Source organism: Mustela putorius, unplaced genomic scaffold, assembly GCF_011764305.1.
Source record: "Mustela putorius furo isolate JIRA1106 unplaced genomic scaffold, ASM1176430v1.1 tig00000421_pilon_pilon_pilon, whole genome shotgun sequence".
In the NCBI taxonomy this organism is placed as follows: domain Eukaryota; kingdom Metazoa; phylum Chordata; class Mammalia; order Carnivora; family Mustelidae; genus Mustela; species Mustela putorius.
This window is the reverse complement of record NW_025421375.1, coordinates 9,189,387-9,212,420: the sequence shown is the minus strand read 5'-3', so window position 1 is coordinate 9,212,420 and position 23,034 is coordinate 9,189,387. Positions and strand designations below refer to the sequence as shown.

At 42.1% G+C, this 23,034-nt stretch overlaps 1 long non-coding RNA gene across 1 annotated transcript; it reads right to left on the bottom strand.

Moving 5' to 3' along the window:
- Positions 1 to 243: 243 nt before the first annotated feature.
- On the bottom strand, positions 244 to 21,549 carry LOC123391984. The gene is made up of 2 exons (XR_006606660.1): positions 19,575 to 21,549; positions 244 to 1,141 (listed from the first exon to the last, which is right to left on the bottom strand). It is a non-coding gene; the product is annotated as an uncharacterized LOC123391984 (long non-coding RNA).
- Between the last annotated feature and the right edge of the window lie 1,485 nt (positions 21,550 to 23,034).

The window sequence follows — 23,034 nt, the reverse complement described above, 5'->3', positions numbered from 1 at the left end:
TTTTAAAAAAAGGAGTCAACATTGTATCTACCATATGGATATAATTATGTTTTTGTCCAAAGTGTAGGAAACAAAACAACAACAAAAAGAATGTACCACAGTCAGAAGGCGGGGGTGGGGTGGGGGGTTGACCCTAAGCAGTGAGAGCAGAGGTTATACTGTTTATTTTTCTGCTTGTTGGCATTTTTTATTTTTAAGGAGCTTAATTCTCTATGTAAAACAAAAACAAAACAAAAACCCAAAAAAACTCCCAAAATACTTTATTTAAAAATAAATATAAAAAGACTTTCCAGAACTCCTGGAAAGTCCTAGAGCATTTTGGAATTGTTTCTGAGTCTGGCTCAGCCTGCCCTCCTATTTTGGTCATCATGCCGGCGTGATCCCGTGACCCAAAAGCCTGGTGGCCTGCGGTAATCAGAGCGATGAAGTAACTTCCCTGGAGTTTTGAGAGTTTTGCCATTTTCTCCTATACCTTAAAAAGAGCCGTCAACAGGTTTTTGGCTTCATAAATGATCAGCACTTCAGTCTTCCTCCCAGCAGTCCGTTTTCACAGTGATGTGGTGAAACACAGGACCACACAAGCAAAGACTGGTTTCAATTGTTAAACATTCCCCGTTGTGTTTGGTTTCTTTTTCTCCCTTACAAGTTCCCCTAGAACTCATCTGTAAACTGCTGTTCCTGCAGGATTCCCAATCTACAGAGCACCCCACCACCGCCACCACAGCGTATTCTGAATAGAAGTAGCGGGGTCACAAGCTTGCATCAGCCACTGTTACCTCAGAATCCTCACCTAAGGGGACACGGATGCCAGCTTCGTCACAGCCAATACAAAAATACCAAAGGACTCTTGTTACCGTGTTCCAGTGGTCGGTACATACTTTTCAAGTTCTGTTCTAAAGTATCTTGGCAGCCATTTTACCACAAGGATCCAGAGAAGGCAAAAACTGTTCTTGCATCATGACCAACAGCTTGGGGAAGGCCCAGTCCCTTCACACACACACAGGGCTGGCTCCATTTGTGTGCACAAAGCCAGACACACTGGGACTCCTTCATGTCTCCTGCCTTCTGTGGCTATTCCTTCAGCACTGCCTCAGAGATGTAGTGACGAGCACAGAACGCTCCAACGGTGCCTCTTTCAGACCTGTAAGTGTGAGACACACCTGGTTTTTCCCAACTGCTGTCAGCTCTGCTTCAGTGAACAGACAGATTCAGGCAAATTCATTTCTGTAAAGCAATACTGCTCTATATGACGATACCAAAACCACATATGAGGGCTGACTGGATTACTAGAAAGACACTTTGACCAACAAGGATTTCAAAAATGTGCCAACTGCAGTATGAAGCCAGATGAACCCAAGAAGGTTAAGAAGAAAAAAAGCTGCAATAGTGGAGGAGAGACAGAGGTATCTAAGGGGAATATAGATCTAAGAATGATTAAAGAAATCAAGAGAAGAGTAAAAAAACAAACAAAAAACCAACCTGAAGCAAATTTCTATTCTGGGGGAAAAACAACAACTCAATTTTACTTTCCACCAGGACGAAATTCACATTTCCACAGATCGTTTACCTCACCTAGAGCACAAACCACCACACCCTCTCTTAGCCATCCTTTCTCTTCCAACCCTTAATGAAATTAAATAATCTCCAGTATTCATGTTTTACATTGATTTTTTTTAAATTTTAACAAAATGAATCAGAACTGAGGAAGATAAAGTTAAAATATGATACAAAACCAGTTGGAGAAATATATTCCAGAGGCACCTGGGGGGGCTCAGTCAGTTAAGCCTCTGCCTTGGGCTCAGGTCATGATCCTGGAGTCCCAGGATCAAGTCCTATGTCTGGCTCCCTGTTCCTGGGAGAGTCTGCTTCTCCCTCTGCCCCTCCCCACTTGAGTTCTCTCACTCCCTCGCTCACACTCTCTCTCTCAAATAAATAAATAAAATCTTTAAAAATATATATTCCCCAGAGATTGACAACGGCTTCGTGTTAGTTGCTGTGGCTTCCTTGGGTAAGCATCCATGATTATGGCCTTCCCCAGCTCTCATGGGGAAGCCAGACAAACTCAGTAAAAATTAACACTATTTATCAATAGTCTTCATTTTATCAAACTGTGAGGAAACTCAAAAGAAGACTATACATGTCTCCTCTTCCCTTAAGGAGCTGAGAATTTCAAAGTTCTAAAAGGGTCTCTGAGAGCTGTTTTACAGTGGAAATAATGTATTTTCATCTGATAATGAAGAAAATGTGAAGGGAGGATTGGTTGTTTAAAAAAAAAAAAACTACAACAACAAAGAACTACCCCGAGAATTTGTTATTCAAAATGCAATCCCTGGGAGCTTGCTAAAAATGTAAAATCGTGGACACTACCCCAGATCTACTGAATCAGAATTTGCATTTTAACAAGATCTAGAGCGCAGAGAGCAGAGAGCGCTCCTTAAAGTTTGAGAGGTACTTACCTAGGACTTCTTAACCCCTTTAGACTCCCTCCCCCCCCCCACCCTGTTCAAATTGCACTGCATACAATATAGTTTAAAATGTTGGATGGGGTAAAAAAAAAAAAAAAGAAAGAAAGAAAAAGAAAAGAAAAGGTGTAACTGCCCCAAATAGTATAGAGACTAGATCAACTTTCTTTTTTTATTTAAAAAAAAAAAAAGGTGAAGCATTTCAGAAACTACAACCAAATTAAACAAGTACAGGAAGAGGGAAAATGGGGGTTTCAGTTACTGATAAGCTTGATATGAGTCAAGTGACTGTGGGCTACAAAAAAAATTGAAAAGCAAGCAAATACAAAAGCTAGAGATCACATGAATAGAAGCATGTATCTAAATCGAGAAGATGACTGCACTACTCCACCTCGCACTGATCATTACGTCCATTAATCTTAATCTTAAAGTACATTCGGTTCAAGCTGCCATAGTTAAGGTTACAGACAAACAAGAACATGTTCAGAAAAGAGGGTCCAGGACAGTGAAATTGAAGTCACGACCTGGAGTGGGGGGAGGAAGTTGATTTGGGGGGAGGAATTGGAGCTGTTAACCCAGTTGCAAAAAGACATGTTCAAAAAAGCTTAAAATTATAAAGGAATGTTATGCGGGAAGCACGTTTGGTCTGTGACAAGCATTTGGGAGCCACTGGTTAAGGTGTGTGAGGACCATTCAAGCCCTATAAATCCATTACTTATGGGCTGAAATGAATCTCTACCAACAAGATAGAGAAGCAGTTACCATTCTTGAATTACGGGAGAGGAGAACCTGATCCTTGATGGATTTTGGTCTAGAATGAGGTTTTCTGAGCTTTTATCACCCAGTTTCCTATGAAATCCCTACTTTGGTAATCATTACAGAAGAAAGGGGCTAAAAGTGACCCCCCAAATTCCTTTCTTCTATCCTATGATCCAACACATTTGTCACTTAGCCTCACGTGATACTGTGCACCTGAAACATGGCTAGTGGAACTGATGAAATAAAATTTCATTTTCATCTAACTTGTTAATTGAAATAATAAATATAATTATGTACACTGACATTCAGTTTGGTTATTGGAAACATTAAGCATGTTTGAAACATTTGGCATATGAATCTACTTTTTCAACTGCATATATTATAAATCTAAACATTATTTCCAGGACGATTAAACACCTTAATTAACACATGCTATAAGTGGAAAATATGCCTCAGATAGAAAATATTTACATGAAAAAATGAAAAATATTTCAGTGTTTTGTATATTAATTACACATTAAAATATTTTAGACATAATTTAAAATATATCCTTAAAATTAATTTTTATTTTGTAATATGTCTATTAAAAATAACAAATGCGGCTCACTTTATCACTTCATATTTCTATTAGACATCCCTGTGCTATGTTATTCTGAAATTATTTTTTTTATTCATATTCAAAAAAGAACTCAAGCCTCTCCAAGCTGAAGCCGCCAGTCATTGAGTATTCTATCAAGGAAGCCTGATTTAAGAAGGAAAGACAAAAACCGCCAAGAAGAGCAAGATCTCCGGCTTTGCTCCCTCCCCAGACCCTTACAAGGATTGCAGAGGTTTAAGCAGAACCTTTCTTAAGAAAAAGTTTCCCTGCTCCAAGATACTCCCAAACAATGAAACAGGACATTTCTGGAACATACTAAACGTTAGAATTCCTTCCCCTTATCTGCTCTTCCTTCTGGTCAGAGGTAGTCCCACAGCTGGTTGCCCTATTTTGCTGTTGCCCTATTTGCCCTTGTGTAGGACGGGTCATGGAGAATACTACTCTGTTCCTTCTGTCCTTCATGGGAGAAAGCAGTGAACACTAAGTTCCATACCCCTGGAAGCCTGTGTCAGGAATGAAATTACAGCCTGTGTCCCTTCCTCCAAAAACTCAAAACTTGAGATTGTGGTTTTAGAAATGAGACTAGAATGCATCCTTTCTTTCCTCTTCTTCTCCCCCCAGGGTAGTGCCGGCTTCTGCCAGTTAAGGCTTCTTTCTTTCTCAAAACCTTCAGGAATCCCAACAGTTCATTCACAATGACCTTTTCTCTACTTCTGTTAGTCCCTGTACCTGCCTTTGTTCCTATTCATCACCACCCTCTGAGTTAAAGGTCCTCTAGCACCTCCTGAGGTGTGCTTCCCCCACCATTGCCAGCATGCAAGCAAAGGCCAACATGCAAAGGGCATCCTAACTAATTTGTGGGCCTGGGAATAAGGAAAGAGCTAGCCTAGAATCTTACAGTGCTTCCCTAACCTCAACGATTCACACATCACCTTCATGTTTGCTGCCATATCTGAGATCCTCCAGAATATTTTTAATATTGGCCTTTAAAGCAACTCACACTTTTAATTTAAATAAATGCATTAAAGAAAAATTTAAATTAAAGAAACTTTATGTCACTGCTATAGATGGAGAACTAATGTTTGTCATATGCATTAAAAATACACAATGAACAAAATAAAATATTCATCCATGCAGCACCTAAAATCCTCTCTTTTGGGGCACCTGGGTGGCTCAGTTGTTAAGTGTCTGCCTTTGGCTCAGATCATGATCCTGGGGTCCTGGAATCGAGCCCCAAATCGGGCTCCCAGCTCAGCAGGAAACCTGTTTCTCCCTCTCCCACTCACCCAGCTTGTGTTCCTTCTCCCTCTCTCTGTCTCTCTCTCTGTCAAATAAATAAATAAAATCGTGGAAAAAATAAATTAAATAAATAAAGTCCTCTCTTTCACCACCAATAGTGTGCCATTGAAATGGAGGAATGATGTTCTAGAATGTCAGTCGCAAACCAGATTAAAGTCTAAAATGTGGACATGTGGGACGCCTGGATGGCTCAGTGGGTTAAGCATCCACCTTCGGCTCATGTCATGATCCCAGGGTCCTGAATCAAGCCCCACGGCAGGCTCCTTGCTCAATGGGGAGCCTGCTTCTCCCTCTGTCTCTGCCTGCCACTCCCTTTGCTTGTGTTCTCTCGACAAATAAATAAATAGAATCTTTAAAAAAAAATTGGGGCGAAAATAAAATTGGGATATCTGAGTGGCTCAGTGGGTTAAAGCCTCTGCCTTGGGCTCAGGTCATGATCCCAGAGTCCTGGGATCGAGCTCCACATCGGGCTCTCTGCTCAGAGGGGAGCTTGCTTCTCCCTCTCTCTGCCTGCCTCTCTGCCTACTTGTGATCTCGGTCAAATAAACAAATAAAAAAAACCTTTAAAAAAAATAAATAAAATAAAATGTGGACATGAGCCTATAAAAATTGCATGGCAATCCAATCCACATGGTTTAGGAGATCCGATGGAGTATCTTTAGGACAAAGACTCTCTGAACCATGGTCCACAGATATGCCAATCCTCTCTCTGGACTCAGAGCTGAGGAGGGCTGGGGAGTAGGGAAAGCACAGAAATTCGGTCAAGTCCAAGAAAAGCCAAAATAATTCCCAAAACTCGTTCCCCACCCCCACTTCATGCTCAGCTTCTAGCTTTCAGCAATGGCATCTGAATGAGCAACATATCGAGAGTCTTGGGATGGAATGAAAACTTTAAAAGGGAGACAAAAAGAAACAAGGATGTAAAGGCTGAAGTTTACTCAGAGTGTGCTGTGTATCCCAACGGGACCAGATGGGTCTCTCAAGGGCTTCTCCCCCTCCCCGACTCCTTCATCAAAGACTGTATTTAGTGATTGTTTCAAAACCCCCCTTAAGCCAAGTTCTGCAGATAAATTCATCTTGGCTTCTTCTTCTAAGTCCTCTTTCTTACTTGGGACTACTATTTTTTTTGGGGGGGGGGGGTGGGGACTACTATTTTTACCAGTACGGTATAGTTGCTCCTTGGCCATGCCTGTGAAATGAAACAAAACTTTTCCTTTTGGAAATAAGATCTTAAAATTCCAAAACCTCTAATTTTATTAAAATCCCCTAGGTGCGTATAATGACTTTAGATTTAGACAACACTGTAGGTTTACACACATCATCCTACTTCAATCAAGTGTTAAGTTGAAACAGAAAGAACAGGTTTAAAAGAAGAAACTCAAGTAAATAAACACAGATTTTATATGATATGTCCATAGAGATTTAGGCAGTTAGGATGATCAAGAAAGAGAATTTCTGATAGCTGGATGGGTCAGAAAGAAACAAGCAGTTTCCTTTACACCAAATAAAACTAAGGGTGGTGCAAAGAGGTTATTTTAGAGGTAGATTTCCACGAACTCTCAATCACTCTCAGTTAACAGAAAATTACACCCATATATTCTTAGAAATTTCTCATCTCTCTCCTCACTACATAGTGCTAGGGTGGTAATCTTCCTCTTTGAGGTGGTGTTTATTCAATTCACGTGGCTTGATCTGAAAATGCTAGGGGATTTTTGCATACTTTCCCAGCCTAGATGCACAAATACTATTAGAAATATTTAGCAAAAGAAAGTAAAGGTTTGAGACATATTCCAGATAATCTCTTTGAATAGTGAAAATATTGCCCTAAAAAAAAGCATTCCTTTAGAAGCAAGCGATTATTTTCTTGGTAGGAAAAAAATTATTGAAAATGGTTATCTGTTTTCAGTGGTATAGTGGTTCTCTTTTAATTCTTTTGCCTGAAAAATCTGACAAATATTGTTTTTCTAGGACCATTTATAAAGTAAGAAGACAGTATTAGTTAGCCTCACAGAAATTAATAAACAGAGAAAATAATATTTTAGTAAGTGGCAGAGGCCACATAGATATAAAATAATGTGGACCATGCAAAAAAAAAGGGGGGGGGATGGTCTATAATCATATTAATTTTTAAGGTTAATTGTACTATCTTAACATGAACTTTCACATTCATGTTTTCTATCACAAAGACTTTCAGGTTCATTATCTCTTTTCACTTTCTGTAAAATAAGATTGCAATATTATGCTCAACTCAGCTATGAAGACAAAGAAGTCTAGAGAGGTTAAATAGCACTCCAAAGTTAAAAAGCAAAGTAGTAAGTTAACATTACCATTAACCTGGGACTTTTCTCCTCTGGTCAAATGATATGACCAAACTGTGGTACGTCTTCATTCTGTATATCGACCTTACAAGTTAGACTATCTTGTGTTCCTGTCCTTTTTCTTCTTTGGTACCTAATGCATCACTTGAATATAGTTCAACCTCACTAATACAGTGCTGTCTAATAACATTACTTGGTTGATGCTGTAAATAACCAGTGTGTTGGGCAATACCATGAGAAAGATACCATGATTCCCATTCTACTGATGACAAAACCAAGGCTTAAAGCGCTTATGTCATGTGTGCAGGGTCACACAGTCCAAAATGGTGAGGGAGGAGACAGAATCTGGGGCTAGCAAACTGCAAGGCCAGCATCTTTGCCCCTCCAGGGTCACTTTCCAGCCAACAGAGCTGTTTGCAGACAGGCTAAGAAATAGACTGAAGCTGGTCTTCATCCAAGCTAGAAAATTACTTTGGTGAATCACATTAATTGCTATACTACAAAAAAATTATCCAATAGAGTTCATCAAGTAATTGATGCTTATAATATCATACAGAGAAAAATGTTAGCAAGCTGTTCCCAAACTTGAAGGCAATCACTCCAAAAGTACCCACAGATATTAGCAGTGACAACCGTGGCACCAATCTGAGAACTTATGATTCAAAGCCAATTCTGTGTGGGCAGAAACATGTTTTTGTATATGTATCTGGTTCCTGATCTGCCTGCATTTCTCGGGACTCTGCTCTATGCTTCCCTCTGACTGCTGGACATATTGCCTCACTTCTCCTACTGACGCATAGTGACAGCCAAGCCCTCTCTCTAACCCTCCCTTATTTGGGATCACACGTCCCCTGGATTAGAAGGCATCCTTTAATACTTAGGGCTAAACAGTATCAAATTGAATCTCTGAATACAAAAATAAGTAATTAATGCTGACTAGAAATAACGACTCACGGGGCGCCTGGGTGTCTCAGTGGGTTAAAGCCTCTGCCTTCGGCTCAGGTCATGCATGATCCCAGGGTCCTGGGATCGAGCCCTACGTCGGGCTCTCTGCTCCACAGAGAGCCTTTTTCCTCCCCTCTCTCTCTCTGCCTGCCTCTCTGCCTACTTGTGATTTCTCTCTCTCTGTCAAATAAATAAAATCTTAAAAAAAAAAAAAAAAGAAAGAAAAAAAGAAAAGAAATAATGACTCACTTTTGCAGCACCTAACCCGTAATCAGGAAATTGAACATGGCATTGAACCCAACAATATAAAAAACAATTCAAAGGCAAGATTTCCCCAGGATATGTAGGAATATGTAGGATCTACAATGGATGACTGAAAATTGAGTGTACTTTTTCTGCAAATCATAGAAATGGACAAGGAGTTAGAGATAATCACATCCCATGAACAACTCAGGCCCAGAGAGACACACCCAAGGTCACAACAATAATTAGTGGCCGGTGGGCCCAGACCCAATAATGCCAGATTATTGGTTGAATGATCTTTCCACAATACTGTCACTCAGAAATGTCATTTTTAAACTAAACTCAGTCACACTCTCAAACAGGTGGTTCCTCCAAAAGAGATTTCTAGATACATCTATATTGAGGCCCTCTCATACCAATGCTTTTAGAATGCTGGATATTCCTAATCCTGGTCTCTGAGTCAAGAGACCTGAGTTTTAGTCTCAGTTTTTAACTAACCACTTAATAGTGAGTCAATCTGGCATACTGGTTATTAGCCTCCTCAACTGTACATGAGAAAGCCAGGTGTATCTGTTAGGTTACAACTGACCAAATAAATAAATAAATAAATTTTATATCTATATAGAGACATAGATATAAATTATATATGATTTATATACTTATATATAATTTTAATATATTTTATAATAAATATTTCTTCTTTTGTTAAAAAGATTTTATTTATTTATTTGACAGACAGAGATCACAAGTAGGCAGAGAGGCAGACAGAGAGAGAGGAGGAAGCAGGCTCCCCGCTGAGCAGAGAGCCCGATGTGGGGCTCGATCCCACGATACCAGGATCATGACCTGAGCCGAAGGCAGAAGCTTTAACCCACTGAGCCACCCAGGCACCCCTATAATAAATATTTCAAACTGACTTAAGCAAAAAATGCAAACTGACTTATCTGTTATAAGAGTTCAGAAATACACATGTTTCGGGTGTGGCTTTTTTTTTTTTTTAAGATTTTATTTATTTATTTGAGAGAGAGCACAGAGCAACAGGCAGAGGGAGAAGGAGAAGCAGGCTCCCCGCGGAGCAAGGAGCCTGATGTGAGACTTGATCGCAGGACCCTGGGATCATGACCTGAACTGAAGGCAGACACTTCACTGAGGGAGCCACCCAGTCATCACTTAGGTGTGGCTTAGTCCAGGGGCTTGAATGATGTCACCAGGATGTAATGCTCTCCTATCTCTCTGTTAGTCTTTGCTGTACATCAGCTCTGCTTTCGGGTCCCATGTGTCACAAGAAGGCTGCCAGTTACACTAGGCCTATCTGCTCCCAGATCCAAGTCTTTTAGGTCAGACAAATCAACAATGATGCTCAACAAAACACTTTTAGGTCACTTGCATATGCATTGATTTCTGGTTCTGTGAGCTTCTGTTAATGTCTCTCTTAGGTTATAAGAACAAATGAACTGTTTTAAGGAAACTTGGTAGCTCTCTGTGTCCCAGAGGTGGGCATTTGTTAGATTCCCTCCACCATTGCCATGACAAGTAACGGGTCTTTCCTCAGGTGCTCCATGCTTTGGTCCTGCCTCGTGGCAGTTTCCTCCGTGTACTCCCCTGTCATGTGTCACTCTGCCTTTGTATACACTCTTCCTCTGTCTTGGATGCCTCTGTTCTTCCTTATCTCTCCGAAAAGTGTCTACTGCCTAAACAGAACATCTCTTTCCTTAGGAAAGCTTCCCTCATTACAGTCCCCCCTTCAGGTGAAATTAACCACCTTGTACTTAAACCTTCTTACCTCCCTCAACCGGCATACATGTCATATTAAGCAGTGTCCATATGTTTGCATAGCTTCTTTCTCTGAGGATAATTGGCACAGGGAAGGCAGGAACCATGCCTTATCCGGAGTTGCATCCCCAGGGCCAAATACAATGCTTGAGACATAGCAATCATTCAGTCACTCAATAAATTTTAACGAATCAATCAATGAAACAATGAACTTTAGTTCCTCCAAAATAAAACATTACTGACTCCTATTTTTCCCCTAAAACTTACAATTATGCTATGGAAACCCCACCTTTCAGGTTCCTTGATGGACCACACTCTCAAATTCAGGCTTGTGCATACTGTCCCATCTGCCTAGAATACCCTTCTCTGAGCACAGGCCTGCCTGGCCGCTCTACCTCACGACCCTGAGATCATGACCTGAGCCGAAACCAAGAATCAGACACTTAACCAACTGAGCCCCCCGGGCGTCCCAGAAATACAGATGTGGAACACTTGCCAACCTCACTGACTCCTTTTACCTTCTTCACTGTACCCCAACATACAGCCTGCTTTTGGACTTGTGTTTTGTAGCTGAATAGAAAATATAAAAGACTGCTTCCTTGTTTTATTTTTTTTAAGATTCCATTTTATTTATTTATTTGACAGAGAGAGCTCACAAGTAGGCAGAGAGGCAGACAGAGAGAGAAGGGGAAGCAGGCTCCCTGCTGAACAGAGAGCCCGATGTGGGGCTCAATCCCAGGACTCCAGGATCCTGGCCTGAGCCAAAGGCAGAGGCTTTAACCCACTGAGCCATCCAGGCACTCCAGCTTTCTTGTTTTAAAAAAATATTATATTTATTTGAGGGAGAGAGAGAGAGCAGGGGAAAAGGATGAGGGAGAAGGAGAGAATCTCAAGCAGACTCCACAAAAAGTGTGGAGCCCATTGTCAGCATCGATCTCATGACCCTGAGATCACGACCTGAGCTGAAATCAAGAGTGAGAAGCTTAACCGATGGAGCTACCCAAGGGCCTCCTAAAGCCTGCTTCTTAAAATTTCAGGTTCCTTGGTCTGCATATCACTGTAGTCTTTCAAAAAACAATTCAATCAACAAACATCATGGAAGTCTGGCTATGTGGTTGGCACTGTTCCGATCACTGTAGGCTGTGCACCTTAAGAGAGGCAGACACTTTGTCCTGCCTTCATATGTCACCTCTCCACATCCTTCCTAGACACAGAGATGCTTGTGTGTGTGTGTTTATCCTTCTCAATTTCCTCTTAAATCAGCATTCTGTGACCACGGTCACACACTTCGGTGCTGTGTTAGGTGAGAAAGCTGAGATAGTTGCTTATATGACTCAACCCAGCTCATGTTCTTTCCAGAGCGTCATTTATTTGACATCCCACACTCATTCTGACCACATGGCCTTGGCAGCACCACTAAGTCCTGAGGATGGCAATGATTAAGTCCAGCCTCCTAAATAAAAGATGCATGATAAATCTATTTGCTTGCAGTGAGAAAAATCATGCTAGTCTCTGGCTGCACATTAGAGCCAGTGCCATTCTACCAAAAAAAACACACACGTTACATTTTCACTGGCCTACAAAAAAGAAAAAGATGTCATTAAAAAAACGTGTTTGTCCTTGGCAACTGGGGCCTTTCTTCCAGAAGCTGATTCTGGAGAAGGATTGTAACAAAAATCTTCAGCTCCCAAATCCCTAAGCGTTGAGGGGGACACCCCATGGAGTTTGGACTGATGTGATAAAGGATAAGCATAAAGTTTGGGAAATTCTCAAGAAGCCAGGAAAGCAACATTACCAAGGTAGAAAATGTAAGTGGAGTAAGAATTTTCTTACTCAAATTAATGTTTACCTAGTAAATGTCAACTCTTTGTCACCCAGATGGTGCTAATTCTAGAGATGTCAGGGAAATCGGTGCGGGGAGATCCCAATGGACAAAATCAGAGAGCTGGAGAGGATTCAGTATGAAAGATCTAAGAAAAAAGACCCTGGGAGGTAATCAGCCTTCCAGGCGAGCATTCAAAGCCTCAAACAAAATCAATGACAGTTCAAAGAACTTCTGTCTCTAGGCGATTCTCCAAGGCAGCTTCTACATGAGGACTCAAAATGGCACTTATGCCCAGAATGAAGAGGCAGGGGTACAAACTGACCCTGAACAGAATATATCGCATGATGTTGTAAGCTAAGACAGTAAAGGGAACATACAGCCTCGTTTTTCTCCCAAGACAAAAAATCACATTTTGCTGCCAATAATCTGTGCGCCTCTTAATTGTTTACCAAATGTGTTGTGTTGCACTCAGCAACTGAGATAGGTATAGCCAGTTACTCTGAGGCACGTGGTTTCTGCAGAAAAACAGTCTCCATGTCCCAAGCCATGAAAGGAAACCAATCACCCTTGGTAGAAAGGTGATGACAGAACGAATCTAATGAACCTGCTTAGAAATTAGCCTTTAAAATTAAAGTTTCTTCCATCACAGAAGCCTCTGTTCCCCTTCCGAGAATATCTAACATCTCAAAACTCAAGTACAGTCTCAGTTAAATTTCAAAGGGCGGTAGGAAGTACTAATAAAGGAATGCTTTTTTTTTTTTTTTTTTTAAATCATCTCTGCCTGGCTCCACAAGAGGCTGCAAGATTTTAGACAGTTTAAAACTGCAATTCTCAGAGTCTAGTACCACTTTCCTGTGGCTATCTTCTGTCAAATCATCCAGGGGAACCTGCCAATCTTGGCTTAAGGCGTGCCAACCGGCTCAGCTCTGCAAGTGAGCCAGGAGCTGGAGGCGTCCTTAAGCTTGGGGCGAGGAACTTAGTGGGTGGTCTAGAAGGGAATCTGGGCTTTGTAACAGAAAGATACAGAGATGGAGCTTCTGGCCAGAAGAAGCTGCTGAGGGAGACATTCAAACTCCAGGGAAAGATGCCAGTCCACATCAAAACTACACAATCACCAAAGAGAATCACCCAGGTGCCAGCCTCACGCTATAAATAAAGCATCTTGGCTCTGTCCACGGGAAGCCCTTATTATCCTAGGGAGATGTTGCACATACACAGATGAGCACACAAAGCAATACATCAAAGGTGTGGGTAACAATGAAACTTAGCATACGTATAGCGATCAGAGTTTTTTAAGTGCTTTTCCACAGATGACTTCATTGAGTCTTCACAACCCCAGGGGTGGAAGACAGGCAGATATTTTATTATCATGATCGTTGCGACTACCTTTCAGCTTTATTATGAGGCTAGGGATGAAAGGTTATTGGAAGCTCTCTTGCATGTGGCCACTCATCACATCACAAGACCACCCCAGGGATAAGAGGCCTGATCCCTCCACCCTTCACACAGGAAACAGCCCATGCTCAGTGACTTGGTGACCCCAGTTCCCACACAGTGAGCCCACCCACACATGACTAGGCCAGATCCCACCTCAGACCTTCAGACATTGTCACCAAATGATTCACTCCATCTTTGGAATAGCTGTGGTCAATTAATTTCAATTAAGGATTCCATTCCTATAATCCTCAAACGCCAGAGGAGAGCCAATTTCTCTCCCCTGTCCTTAACCTCTTACTGCTCTACACTTCCTCTCTGGCTTCTCTCTTCAAAACACTATGCCTTCTGGAATCCTCTTCCTTTTTGTTAAAAAAAAAAAAAAGAAAGAAAGAAAGAAAGAAAGACAATAGAACAAAGAAACAAACCAAAAAACCAATAAGCATCTCCCCACATTATGCTGTGTATTTCACCTACCATAGACTAAGGTAGGGGTGACAATCCATGAGCTCCTTAATGACACTTAAGAACAACCACACTTCTACCCTGGTACCAATCCCATCGACTCATACCTACCATGTACAGTTCTATGTTTCTATCATCTACTGACATTCTTTAGGACATGACACTCTTCTCTCTTTCTCAACCCCACCTCTGCCCACATCTAGAAAACATTAGTATCTTTGTGGGCAATCCACCCAACACCTTCAAGCTACTATTCCTTGACCTCAAATATACAATAATAAATCTCACCTTCACTCAACTTAGACTCCCCCACACTCCAGTGAAAACCTCCTGAACTTTGTCATCACCAAGAACGGTTTCACACGCAAAATCTTAACTGCAAACATTGCATCTTCTGACCCAGATGGCTTTCCTTCTGTGTTCTCAGGACCTTCCCTTGCATGCACCCACTCCTCAAACTCACTGAGTCCTACAGCTCCTGGGTCTTCACTTCCCCCGCAGTCCATCAGCCTTCCTCTAAACAAACTATAGGTAGTAGAGTATCTGAACTACCCACCACCAGCACACTCAAATCCATGCATGTCTCTTTCTACACTGCATTCATTAGGCAAACTCCCAACATAAGGTTAACGTCATCTTGGTAACTAGAAGTTGAATACTCCTTAGGAAAATGTTATAACCATTTGGATTATCGTTATAACAAACATATGGTCTCTGATTTTAGGACTTCAGTACACCTCCCCAATCCTTTCCCTTGATCAACTCTCCTTCCTACTTTCCTTGGTCATTGTTTTAAACCTCGACATCTCTATTGAGGACCCCTACCAGAGCCTGTTCCCCTACTGTAAGCAGACATTATCCTTTTAGCCACTGGAAAAAAAAAAATGATGTCCAGAAATGTAAGAGGAAAATTTTAGTTTCATAAAATCAAACTCTTTTTTTTTGAAGAATCTTCTGCCCTCTTTGTGAGACTACTATTAAAAAGAAAATTTCTCAAGCCTCATCCTAGGTTCTCTTGTCTTTTCATTTTCAGAAGTACATCTCATCTACTCCTATACTTCAATTATCTCCTTTATGCAAAGGACTTTTTAGTCTCTGTTAACCATTCAGACCTCCCTCCTATGTATCATTAAAACTTCAACCCAACATTTCCACATATATACATATTGACAAAGTCTCTCAAATCCTCACGTCCAAAATTAACATCTCTTTTTCTCTTAGTCTCTCTCTCCATGGTACGTTCATGCACTCAGGCTCTCTCTCTCTCCCTCTCTCTCACCCATACCCACACCCACAACCCCCCACATACACACACACAAATTGATTCTCCTATCTCCTGCTCAGTAAAAGTCATCACCACCCAGTTGCTTGAGAGAGAAACCTCGTAGTCATTCTTGCCTCCTCCCTCTGCCTCACCCAATTCATCAACGATTTCTACTAATATTATCTTTCCTCAAATCCAACCACTTCTCCCTGTTCAAATAATGAACAACAACCTAGTTCAAACAAGGAAACTAAAGCTAAGAGAGAACTTGAGACATTGCACAATGTCATACAACTAGTAAACAGCAAAGCCACCTCAGATTCCCATCTGCTTTCAAAGCCCATGCTTGAAATTAGAGAATATTTTCTCACTTGGAGGAACTCTCTGAGTGAAAGATATCTCCGAAAAATACATATTAGACTATTTCAACTGCAGGATGTTCCAAAACCCAACCAAAGAAGACACTGGGGGTAATCAGCTGTCCTAGGAAGCATTTAGAGCCTCAAACAAAATCAATAATAGTTCAAAGAACTTCTATGTTCAAAAGGGTCTTCTGAGGGGCACCTGGGTGGCTCAGTGGGTTAAAGCCTCTGCCTTTCGCTCGGGTCATGATCCCAAAATCCTGGGATCGAGCCCCACATTGGGTTCTCTGCTTGGCGGGGAGTCTGCTTCCCCGCCCCCACTCTCTGCCTGCCTCTCTGCCTACTTGTGATCTGTCTGTCAAATAAATAAATAAAATCTTAAAAAAAAAAAAAAAGGGTCTTCTGAGGTAGTTTCTACATAAAGACAAAAAAAAAAAAAAGTGGACCTATAACCAGAGTGAGAGGGGTACAAACAGATGCTGAATAAAAGAAGCCATTGATGTGACCATTGGTGAGCATGTGTCATGAATGAGAGTAATCTTTTACTTTTTAAGCCGCAGAGATTTTGTGGTTCTAGTTACCATAGCATAACCTGGCTTATCCTGACTCATTCAGTCTCCTTCGTACTGTTTTCAGTCAGGTTTATATGGTGCTCTATCAAATCCAGCAAGAAATAAATATTGAGGGCCCCTGGGTGGCTTAGTTGGTTAAGCATCTGCCTTTGGCTCAGGTCATGATCCTGGGATCGAGTTCCTCATCGGGTTCTGTGGAAAGCCTGTTTTTCCCTCTGCCTCTGCTTCTCTCCCCTGCTTGTGCTTAGTCGCATGCTCTTTCTCTCTCAAATAAATAAATAAATAAATAATCTTTTTAAAAGAAAGAAAAAAAGATGAGGCACCTGTGTGGCTCAGTGGGTTGAGCCTCTGCCTTTGGCTCAGATCATGATCTCAGGGTCCTGGGATCAAGCCCTGCGTTGGGTTCTCCACTTGGCAGGGAGCCTGCTTCCCCCCCTCTCTCTGGCCTGCCTCTCTGCCTACTTCTGATCTCTCTCTCTGTCAAATAAATAAATAAAAATCTTTTTAAAATAAATAAATAATGAAAGAAAGAAAGACTGAAAGGCTTGCAAAGTATTGTTCTCTCCTGGAAATTTTTTCAAATAATTTCATTTATTTTCTTACTAGGTTCATGTGTCTCCCTGATTTCTCTTTCTATACTTCTGATGTCAGTGAAGGTGTCCACTGGAGGGACTGAGAAGAAATGAATGTTAGGGCAAAAAAACTAAATAAATGGCTATTTTTCTGGAAGCCTCCCAAATAAAATTACCTTGAAAATTACATAAAGAATACACCCTGCAAGCCTATGGAAGATGATGTAACCAGGGTCTATTCTTTCTACTACTCCGTCTTTCTCAAGCTACATCTTTACGTCTTCCTGAGTGTGGCCAGCCAAAATATTCTTTTCCCTGGAAGCTGCATCTACCTTTTTTCAGTGATTCAGAATTCTAAATTACGTTTGGTAAAAACATTTGGAGTCTAGCAGGAATAAATTCATGTCTTGATTCTCTGCCACTTCCCAGCAATGTGACCTTAGGCAGGCCTACAATGAAGGCAATGACGTATCACCCCAAAGGGGCATTGTTAGGTTAATACCCCAGTGGACATTACAGGGCATGGCAGGGCTTAGCAGGTGCCTTGAGTACTGCTAGGACCACTATCTGGTACTAAGTACCACTATCATTTGCATCCTTATTGTTATTTTCACTACACAACAAATATAGGGGGACATAACATTTGTTGGTCTATCAGGACATATTTTTGTGTATCCAATCCATCGCCACTGGGCCTGAAAGCCAAGAGAAGGTGAAGATTGTTTTGTAACTTGGGAGAAATAAATTCCAACATAGATGTAAACTGAGGAACACGTAGCTCCTGTGGACAATTCAGTTCTGGAAGGGAATCAAGAGACAATCTCTGTAAAATTAATATTCTTTATTTTTTTAAGATTTTATTTATTGATTTGACAGACAGAGATCACAAGTAGGCAGAGAGGCAGGCAGAGAGAGAGAGGAGGAAGCAGGCTCCCCACAGAGTTGAGAGCCCGATGCAGGGCTCGATCCCAGGACCCTGAGATCATGACCTGAGCCAAAGGCAGAGGCTTAACCCACTGAGCCACCCAGGCACCCCCAAAATTAATCTTCTTTAAACTTAATATTTATTTTTATCAGAGTGATTCATGTGCATTTGGAGGCAAGATATACTACCATAGGCTTATAACAAAAAATAACGGTTGCTTGTTTGGGTGAGGTAGAGGGGAACTCAAAATATGGTAAGGGTGAGAGAAAGGCCATATCTAGACTACCTCCAAGGTTGGGGGCCTAAGCAACTAGGTAGGTGGCAGTCTTATTAACTCAGATGGGGAAGACTGGTAAAAGAGGAAGATTTCCAGGAGCAAAGTAGAGGGGCTGTGGGAGCAGAGAATCAGGAGTTCTAATTTGGGCCTAGAAATTTAGAAGTCAAAGTGGAATTTTCAATAGACAATGTGATGTAGAGCCTAGAGGTCAGGGCATGGGGCTGGGGAGACTTAACCAAGTTAGAGACCACTAGCATATAGAAGTTAAATATTGAATATTTAAGTGATAGCAATTTAGGAACAATTGGATGCTGAAGTTCTTCGATAGCCCTTCGGGTGAGGCGACCAAGAAGCACTGGCCAGCTAAGACTGGTGAAGAGCCAAGAGGTGCCATGATTCTGGAGCAAACAATGGTTCAAAGAAGGCTGCACGGCCAGCTGTGTGCATGAGGCTCAGACAGCCGGCCTTCATTTCCCTGCCTCCACCCAGTATGGCAATACTCACAGCTCCCTTCCCCTTTCTTACAACCGTGTGCTTCTGCTCTTTTCTCTTGCATTGGGATTGCCTCCCTCATCTGCCAGCATCCTAGACTTTTGACCTAGCAAGAACGCCATGACCTTGGAAATGCATTTCCTGACTCCACTAATAAAATATGCCCTCTTCCACCATAATCTCTCATAGCCCTTTGTACACTGTATTTTATTTTGTTTTCTGCTATCAGTATATGTATATGTATTCTCTCTCCATTCTACCTGTATCCCATCTGGACTATAGTAAAGGCCTCACAACCCCTCACAATGTAGCAGAATATTTGGCATGCATTAAGTGCTCAATGAAGATTTTCAATGAGTCAAATCCAAAAACACAAAACTCAAGTCTGGAGAAGTATCTACAAAGGACAAAAATCTTTTATCACTTTAGGTTTCTGTTTGCCAGCACAAGCATCATCTGCACCCAAGCCCAGGAATTTTTTACGCATTTCCTGACCCTCTATAACAAAACAGTAGGAGTGATCATTCCCAGAAAACAAATCTTTTTTTAAATTCTTTTTTTTTAAGACCATGTAATGCAGACAGTCCTTGTCTTCATAGATCCTGAACTAATGCCTATTTTAAAAACCATTTTTTAAAAGATTTATTATTTATTTAAGAGAGAGAGAAAGAGAAAGCCAGATAGAGCACAAACAGGCACTGAGCAGGAGGGAGGAACAGAGGGATAGGGAGGAACAGAGGGAGAGGGAGAAGCAGATTCCCTCTGAGCAAGAAGCCTGATATGGGGCTCGATCCCAGTACCCCGAGATTGCAACCTGAGCCAAAGACAGATGCTTAACCGACTGACCCACCCAGGCGCCCCTTTAAAAACCATTTGACTGATGTTCCTCAAGATCTCGGGTATGAAAATAACAATCTGCAAAAGTCTCGTGGATGAAACAACATTTGTGACCCCTGAACCTCACTCTAAAAAGCTAAAAAAGACTGTACCAATTTAAGCCTTGGGTTATAGGTCGGGCAACAATTCTTGAGTGTTCTTCCTTCCAACATCAGCATGTACTTGAATTCTCTGATACGGGGGAGGATGAGTGTGTTAGAAAGAAGTCATCTGGAAGGTAGCTCTGGTCCAGAGTTGGAAGAACAGGAGAGAGAAAAGCAGGTTATCGATGGGAAACACAGTCAAAGCTTCATGAACCAAATAGAATTTCCATAGGCCTAACGATGAATGAGAATCACCTGCCAAGCTTCTATGTGCAACCTGCCATAAAAATGGCTGGGATTTATGGCAAGGACGTCAGTATGATTCCCTTTATGCCCTCTTCTATGGCGTACTACGTTCCACCTCAGTTGTCTTCCAGACTAACCGCTCTTTCAAGGTCAATGGCAATTCAGAAATACAGATCCTTATACTTTCACTAAAAAGTCCAGGTCCTTCCAGATCTTTGCAAATGGACAAACAGCCCAGTGATTAAGTATATCCCTCCTTTTTAGGTTGTATTCCAGACCCACCACATAGTAATGTTGTGATCATCCAAACTGGGCGTTTGTGCTAAAATTCCTCCTTCCTGCACTTTCAGACCCGCATATTACAAATCAGAAAGATTTCTGAGCGTGCGAGGTGAGCGAGGTGACACCTATCGCCAGTGCCCAGGAGTAGATTGCCCCAGTATAAATAATCAACCCAACCTCTTTGCTGGCTAACATTTTCTCACAAGACTAAAAAGTCCCGTAACCTCCTTTTCTTAATGGTGGCGCCACTTCAACCACACTCTGGAAGGTATTGGTTTCCTTAAGTACAATGTGGACCCATCAGAATAAAAGGGCAGCATGAGGGAAAGGACAGTATGAGGCTTTGTGGCCTATCGACTCAGTTGCTCATACAAGAATCTGGGAGGGGGAAACCCCCCGAAAGATTAGTCACTTCATTTTGTGTTGCAGAGCTCAATTCAGGTTAACAAAGCATTTGCCAACAAAGGAGATGGGAGAATGGCAGTATTCACTTGCTCTGGACTGAATAAACAAATGTGGGATTTGTGGGCTGACTAATGTCCTGGGATAAACCAGGCAGTCAGCCAGATTCTAGGAGTTTTGATGAAAAGACCGGCAAGCCCACACTTTTCTTCTTGGAAAGTGCTCCATGGGAGTATTGATGTCCACAGGGCCGCCCAGGCCTTCAGCTTGCCTTAAAGTTTCATCCATATTCAGCCACGGGGAATTCTCAGTGGCTCTGTAATCAAAGACCTAGATCAAGCGATAGAAGCTGGATTCTGTCTTCTTGGGAAGTGTTAAATATGCCATTCATCTCCTTTTAGAGATGTGTTATCTCTGTCCCCTTTTAAATACGCCATTTTCCCTGAAAACATACAGGTAGGCCACTAAAATGTGACTCTGGTTCTATCTTTCCTTTCATTCACTCATTTCATTCATTGGTCACTTTCCATATGGTGCTCCAGGCACCAAGTAAGTGCCTGTGGGTAAAATGGTGACTGACTCAGACACAGTCCATGCCCTCAGGAAGCCCCCAGACCAAACTTTAAATCTTTAAGAGCACTGGAAAAATAATAAGGTCCTGTAATTTTATTTTTGGTTGAAGGCAAGTGTTAAAATTTGCAATGATTTTTATTGGCCAAGGCAAGAAGTCCTTCAGTTAAGGCCACAATATAAACTTTAGGGATGTCAGAAAGAAGACTAGGGCTTGCCCTTTCTTTCTACTGTACTGTTAGGACCATACAGCCATGTTTGAGATGAAAGCTGATTTTATTACAAACTGCAGCTAGTGAAACGTCAAGGGTTAAGTTTCACAGGTTCTCAACTGACTCAGGAAAAACTTCCCGGCAGCAGCTGATACAATCTTCTTTAAATCTATAAATGTGGTTTATCTACCCAGATCAGAAAAATGCAGGGGCGCCTGGGCGGCTCAGTCGGTTAAGTATCTGCCTTTAGCTTGGGCCATGATCTCAGGGTCCTGGGACAGAGCCAGTGTTGGGCTCCCTGATCAACAGGGAATCTGCTTCTCCCTCACCCTCTTCCCTTCCCCTGCTCTTGCTCTTTCTCTCTCTCACAAATAAATGAATAAATTTTTTTAAAAAAGAAATATATATGGTACACACATAGAACAAGTCAATGCGAACATAATACAAACTAGAAGAAGAAAGCTCATGGTGGTAACTGACAAACTGAGCATTTTAAGTGTCTCCACAAAAATATCCAACCTTTCTTGATATTTAGAGTCTTAGGAGGTTTTTACTTACATGGAGGCTTTCATACTTCCCTTCTGAAGACCCAGTCTTCAGGATTCCTTAGCCCTCCAGAGTGCCAGCAGAAGGCTGCCAAATGGCAAATATAGAGAATTAGTTTTTCTTTTTAAGATTTTATTTATTTGAGAGAGAAAGAGAGCGTGCAGAGGGAGGGGCAGAAGTAGAGGGAGAAGCAGTATCTCCACTGAGTAGGGAGCCCGAGGTGAGACTTGATCCCAGAACCCCGGGATAATGACCTGAGCCAAAGACACCCCTAGAGAATTAGTTTTAAGAGGCAGTATTTGTAACAGCATTTAGGAGGAAATTCAAGCAGATTAGCAAAGATTTTAAGCCGGCTCTTTCAAAAAAAAAAAAAAAAAAAAAAAAAAAAAAAAAACAAAAACAAGGCAAAAAACCAAAAACCTGGCAAGGAATCTTTATGAAGTCATCAAATGCATTCAAGTTGAACATACTTCGGTTAGTCTTCTAAACATCATTCTGCAGAAATGTAGGTATTCTAAAATCAAGGTTTGGGAAAGGAGCCTAGTTCCTGCTTACCCACTGTGAGGGCGGGGAGGGGGGAGAGTTGAAAGGGAATGCTAGGGACGAACAGCAAGAGAGCTATTTCAGGTTTTAGAACTGGGAAAAGGGACCTGAGCCCGGGGCTGGATGAAGCCACCCACAAAAACTCGGAGCAGGGGCTCAGAGAGCGCCCCGAAGGACCGAGCCGCCGCAGCGCGCAGCCCGCAGCCCACAAACCAGAGGAAGGCCTGCGCAGGAAGCGGAGAGGTGCGCGCGGGACTCTGGGGTCCGGACAGGATGAAGCCAGTGCATGTGAGGTTCAAGAAAACCGAGCAGGCAATACAGGCGTCAAAGTGTTTCCTGATGTCATTAATCCGGGACCACATCCTGATTTCAGACAACAGGGAACCACGGACGGGAAAGCCGCACGAACCGGGGTCGCTGTCTTCGGACTGTGTCGGAGGCAGTCCGACCCCTCTCGGAGCGCTCTGCGGGGCACGCGCTGGGTCCCACGGGGCTGAGCGATCAGACGGGCAGTGTCCGATGTCCCGGCAAAATGAGACGAGCGACTTGTCTTGACGAGCAGCGCCAAGGAGCATAAAGAGCTTCCCTAGACAGTGCCAGAGCGTTAGGTGCCAAAGCCTGGGGTGGTTATTAGAAAAGGTTACCGCCCCTGATCGTCTGACTACAGC